General features: G+C 46.3%; 1 protein-coding gene across 1 annotated transcript in view; it reads right to left on the reverse strand.

Annotated features, from left to right (window-relative positions):
• Window positions 1–5,184: 5,184 nt before the first annotated feature.
• Window positions 5,185–5,963, reverse strand: part of LOC104657760 — a 2,081-nt gene continuing 1,302 nt past the window's right edge. The window contains exon 1 of the mRNA XM_010357621.1: window positions 5,185–5,963. This exon is cut by the window's right edge and continues 1,302 nt beyond it. The gene's annotated coding sequence lies outside the window, so the exon portion shown is untranslated.

The following is a 5,963-nucleotide window of genomic DNA, read 5'->3' on the forward strand; positions in this document are numbered from 1 at the left end:
GGGAGGGGATCACCTCCAAGTTCCCGCTCCAAGAGCTTGGTAGCTGCTAGTAGTTCAGACTTCTGCCCTCGGGGGAAGAGTACCAGGGAAGAAAGAGACTAAGAAATCCTCAAACGCCAGTGGAACAAGACCCGGGAGGAAGGGCCCAAGCGGGCGCGGCCGTCTGCGAGGTCAGCTTAGCCTCTACTGGACGGTGGAACCCTGTGAGGCTGTGGGGTCGCGGGATTTTATTGGGCCTCGCCAGCTTCCACAGTCCTTTGCAGTCTGTGGGATGGGGAGGGATAAAATGCAGACTTTGGTTTATTTTGAAAAACGGTATTCTGTCTGAACTACCACGTCCATGGTTTGATTTTGTCGCTTGCAGAACCAGGACGATCTTTGCAAAAACTTCTGCACTAGTTTATCTAACTAATGAAATAAATGAAGGTTAAAAAAAAAATCATTTTCTCCTCCTAGTCTTTTGTTTTATTTTTGTTAAGCGAAGGGGTTCTTTTGTTCTTATTTTTGTCTTCTTATTTGCCTGAGGGGTGTGAATTCAGGAGCATCTGGACCTTTCCACACATCATTTGTTCGATTACTTTCTTGTTGTTGACCCAACTAAGCGTTTTAAGTTTTTTTTTTTTTAATACTTTACAGAAAAAAGAAAAATCTTACGAGTACTGATAAACTTTGTTTACAGAATCACATTCCGACTCCTTTCCCTGAATGGCTAGTGGCTCCAGAGCTTTGAAAGCCCTGCTTTTCTCTAGGTTCAGAAACCAAAGTTATTTACCCTCACTTGTCAAACCCTTTACATACGTTCTCCTTCTCTCGCTGGAAAAATTGATAAGTAACAATGTGTGTGTGCTAGAGCGCTTAAATGGCGTTTAGATTTCAGATACATCAGAAGAGCTAAGGTCTTTGCTCGACACGACTTGCTGACGGCTCTTTCTTCCTTAAATTGGGGACTCCTGTCCCAGCCTTGCATTGGATTCAGAGGAGAAAAGCGAGCAGCGGCTCAGGAAGGAGTTTTTTCCGCTACGTGCTCACTCGCGCTGCATATCTCCTCATGTCCACTAGAGGTCACTGGCCCCTCGCGGCTCGCGGCGCTATCGGCCGCCTCCCGCTCCTGAAGCTCAAATTAGCCGCGCGTTAATTAACACCCAAGTCCATCAAGGCGCGTTCCTCAGTACAGTACTCCAGCAGGGCTTATATAGACAACCCAAACCCAGCCAAAGCAAACCTCCCCAAATCCAACATTTCCAGCATGTCCAAAATGGGAGACAGGCGCCTGAGTAACCCGGGGCAAGGTATAGTGCCATCACGCTTTAACTTCTGTTCTGTGGGGCTTGCTAAGTTGCTGTGAAGATAACATTCTCTGCGAGCGCAGGTTCGGCGGGACCCCGCTCCGTTCTCCAGCTCTCCAAGGCTGGGCAGCGTGAGTTTTGGCCCCCGCAGCACACTAGTCCTCCGAGCGAGTTTCTCCAACCACAGTCGCTATGGGGAAGAGGGGCGCAGGTCCACACCTTTCTAGGCGCACACGAATCTAAAAGGAGGATATTTGTTTAGGGTATGATGCACAAGAAAATGCCCAGATGTGGAGAAAAGAAATATAAAATATGACGTTTCTCCTGTCTTTTGATGAGAAATGGGGAAGGGGCGGGGGTTGATTGTGGATACGGACGCCCGGAATTGACTCTGGTGATTTTAACGCGGGAGCGAGGGGGTGCCTGCGATGTCCAGAGAAGGTCACTGCCTCTTGCTTATTGTGCGTGTGTGTGCGTATGAGTGTGTGTGTGTGTATGTGTGTGTTTAAGATCCACACGAAGCTTTGGGTCTAGTTTTGATTTTATTTTATTTTATTTTATTTTATTTTTATCTCAACCAAAGCCCAGTAAGTATTTCCCACTATGAACTGGGAAGAATTAGTCACGTCTCCAGGGCCTCAACGAAATCCTTAAAAGACTGCATGAAACCAAGCCCGAGTTACATTCTAACAGCGCTGTCCACGTTCGTGATACTTGTAAATCGCCATGACGAGTCCCTTTGACATGTCCCTTTGACATGGTGCCCTAGTGAGTGGAAGGGTCGCCTCTAGAGCTCTTAATTCTTTTGAGAAAAAATCTTGGAAACATTAATTCGCGTTCTGACAAGAGGGTTTACACGGCTCGGGGTCTTTTGCCTTAGCGGGGAGCAGGAAGTTTGGGGAGGAAGAGTGTGGATTCCTAGGAGTTTGGGCGCTGACCTTTTTTTTTTTTTCATGGAAACATTGGTGAGGATTCCAAAGATCTGGACGGTCGGGCCTTTACCAGAGAGGGATCCAGCGTGTTAACCACGTTTGCCCCAACTGTTCAGCCGTAGGCAAAATTAGCCTGCCGCGCCCTCATTGCGGGATGGGGCTTCTCCTGGGTTGGTTTAATGATGGCCGATTAATGAAGCCATTGTCCGCCTTCAGGGGAAAGAAACAGCCGGGGCGGGTTATGGGCCGCGTCCACGTGTTAGGCCACGCAGCAGGCACCTCCAAGGTCCACATCAACAGCACCCGGGGGCGGGCGGGAGAGGGAGTGAGAGCTTCAGGCAGCCCCGCGGCAGGTGAGTCCTCCGCTCTTGAAGGCGCTGGAGGGGGCACCCCTTGGAGCCCGCCCCAGTCTGGAGTAGCAAGGGGCGTCCAATGCTTCCTGAGAAAGCTCTGGGACTTCGAAACCGCGGCCGTTTTTTTTTTTTTTTTTTTTTTTTTTTTTTTTTTTTTTTTTTATCACGGTCCCAAATTATTAGGGAGACACCCTTAGGGAATTCCCTGTAGAATCCAGTCCCTACCTGAACCCCCAACGAGGGGCCGCCCCCATCCCACACTTCGTTCCTCTTCCCCTTCGCCTTCGGCTTGGGTGCTACTGAGCCGGCGTTTCAGGTTGGAGCAGTCGCCAGAACCTGATCTAGCCCCAGGGCGGGCACAGGTGTCAGCTTGAACTGGCATTATGTAATGGATTTGGCAGCCCTGGCTCTTACCAAACGGAATTAAGAAAGGTGGGGCTTTCTTTTTCTTTTCTTGACCTTTTCTTTTGACTACATCTGGTCAGGTGTACTCGATCCGTGGCAGCAGGTGTTACTGCAAGAAAAGACGAAGCGGAATGGCGGCGGAGGTCAAAGCACTCCCAGGCAGCGGCCCAAGACAGGCCCGGGGGAGCTGGGAAGAGCCTCAGCGACCCTTCCCTGAGCCACTCACCTGAGGCCGTAGCCGCAGGCGACCTGAATTTCAGGCGCAGGGGACAAGGAGGTAGCAGCCCCTGCTCCCTTTGTTTTCTGGTCAAAACCCCTCTGGTAGAAACTGTGGGGTTCCCTTCTGATTACTATTTGCCTTTTGTTAGCCTACCTATCACCCCATTGGTGTGGGAGAGTGTGAGTTTGGACCCAAAATCAGGACATTCTAGGTAAAATACCCTTGCAGGCGACAGGGAGCCCCGCCTTCATCTCGGAAGCGTTACCTGCGAGCAGCTCCGCCAAGGCAGGTCTCTAAAAATTAGCCAAACGGAGCCCCCTGGAACCCCTTCTAAGGTGCAAGACCACGGGGCTTTCGTCCAGGATAACTAAAAAAAACAATTTTGGTAAGCTCTAGAAGGGGATTTCATACAGTCAGTCTCCATTTTATTAGATACAAAAGAAAACCGAGGAATGATAACATCTCCCTCTCCAAACCGTCAGTTTACTTGTGGGTACCAAATTACTGCCATGATGGAATTTGATGCTGGGGGCTGGTTTTAAGAGTCATAAGAGACCTTCCTTAGAGACCTAAGGAAGTGTTTGAGCCTTAAAAGTGAAACGCTCAATTTTGGGAGTAGGCTTACTTTTAAATGATAAAAAAAGAATAGTTTTTAAAGTACTAATTCAAAGGCTAAATTTGAGTCTCTGAGTTGAGTTCTAAAAGGAGCACTCAATAAGGGTGATAAGAAGATTTAAAACAAACATTTGGAGAGTTGTGGCAAAACTGTGACGACAGTGGTCAGAGGCTAGTGTCTAAGTGGTTATTTACAGGTGATGTGTCATGTATCCAGACTCCTTAATTTGGACTGGCAAATTCAGTCCCAAACTCACACCTATAAAGACTTGAATAACAACTACAGAAATAAAAATGTCTCTTTCTGGAGTAGCTTCCATTTGCTGAGGCTGCTGCCAGGAAAGCTGGTGAATCCTTTACACTGGATATTTACATGGGCCTGAAGTGCCCCAGTACCTGTGTGTTAATTGTAGCACAACCCTATGCAATGGCTACCTATAAATGACATTTTCAAAGAAATCTTGTAAGAGATAAACAGGGAGAAGACTAACATCTGATAGGAAATTGTTTAAAACAAAGTTCAAACTAGCCCCATTAAATATGTCACGGTCAAAACTGTTTGGTGGTGAATTATTTTTGCCTTGCCTGCTGTTGCCAAAGCCATTGATGATCACAGGAGACCTCAGCGAAAGGAATCAGGAAGCGGCACTCACCCCCACCTTTTTTTCCAAACGCACATGAGTTTCTTCGTTAATTCCATTTGCTGGATCTACTCTGCCAGCTGAAGATCCTGTACTGATCTGGGTAGGGACCAGCCCCCACACGCAGCCGTCTGTTTCTGAGCAGAACTTGGAGGTGTAACTACATTTTCATGCCAACAGGACAAAATGATTTCGCTCAGAATCAGGTTGTGTTTTCAAGTTACCTTTCCTGTCTAATCACGTGATGCTTAAAAGACTGATAACCTTAAAGCACACTCGTCAGTGCCGGCACCATAGAACCTAGTTGAGCTTTGGGGGCTCTTCTTGAGTACTTGTAAAAGATTCCACACCCTCCAGAGGGGCAAGTTGTACGTTGTTGGGACATCAGTGGCTACTTGGTGTCTGATTCAAGCCTTGAGGTGTTTTACTAGTTAACAAGAGTAAATTTCCCAGGTTGTAAATGGTTTAAGAGAGGAAAAAAGAAATGCAAATTATCAAGTTGTCTGTTTAAAACATAGTTTTGCAACTGCTAATTGTACTTTAACATAACCCCAAATTTCTTTTGTCCTCCTCAATAATAAATTACTTTCTTTTATATAATTGTTCTGTACATCAAAGCTGTACCTTATTGAACCCCTCACTTTCCTCCGTGCAACCCAATCCCGAGGCCTCATTAAAACACTGGCTAATAATTAAAAAAAAAAAAAAAAAAGGCAAATTCTCAAAATGATATTCAATATGCAGGGCAGTTTAATTATTTAGTAACTGTTAAACAATGAAAAGTGTTTTCCCGCCACCATGCCATTGTACTATATATAGCCTGAATGTTGACCTTTCGCAAATACCCATTGTTCAACGTGTAGCGATCCACCGAGAACGAACTCTTGTCCTCAGAAACTGAGTCCCAAACAGGGCGAATTCGTGGGGGTGGGGGTCCCGATGTGTTCAGAGTGTGTGCTCCAGACACTGTGAACATGGGTGCGGGCTGGGCAGGGGTCTGCGTGCTCTTTACTTCCTCTCTTATCACTGTTGTCTGAAAGAATTTTTAAAACACCACCTGGGTTGGTAAAATATGATCCTCATTTAATATAATGCGAAACCGGCTCATTCCGCTGAGGGGAATTTTTTTTTCCCCTACAACTAACGCAATTTTCAAAGAGCAACTTATTTTTGTTCCATTTTCCTTCAAAACTATGCTGGGCACAAACTAACAACATTTTATCATTCTTATTCTGAAATAAGATTTGGCAGGTAAATGAGTCCTAAAACATGCCAAATGTCCAGCAATCTACTGTTCAGAGATTCCTTATGCCACCTTTGTAACTGTGTAGCAACGGTAATCCCTTAATTAAGTATACAAATGAACAGTTCACCAACCCATCTAGTGGTTTCACTGGAGTGGGAGAAGGGAGATGGTTACCGTGACATCATTGTTATTATTTAAACTGCTAGGGGAGAATATAATTGTTAATAAAAGCCTTCTTCTCCAAGCCCCTCAAGGTTCCCTCCCC

The sequence above is a fragment of the Rhinopithecus roxellana genome, chromosome 3 (assembly GCF_007565055.1).
Source record: "Rhinopithecus roxellana isolate Shanxi Qingling chromosome 3, ASM756505v1, whole genome shotgun sequence".
NCBI classification, from domain to species: domain Eukaryota; kingdom Metazoa; phylum Chordata; class Mammalia; order Primates; family Cercopithecidae; genus Rhinopithecus; species Rhinopithecus roxellana.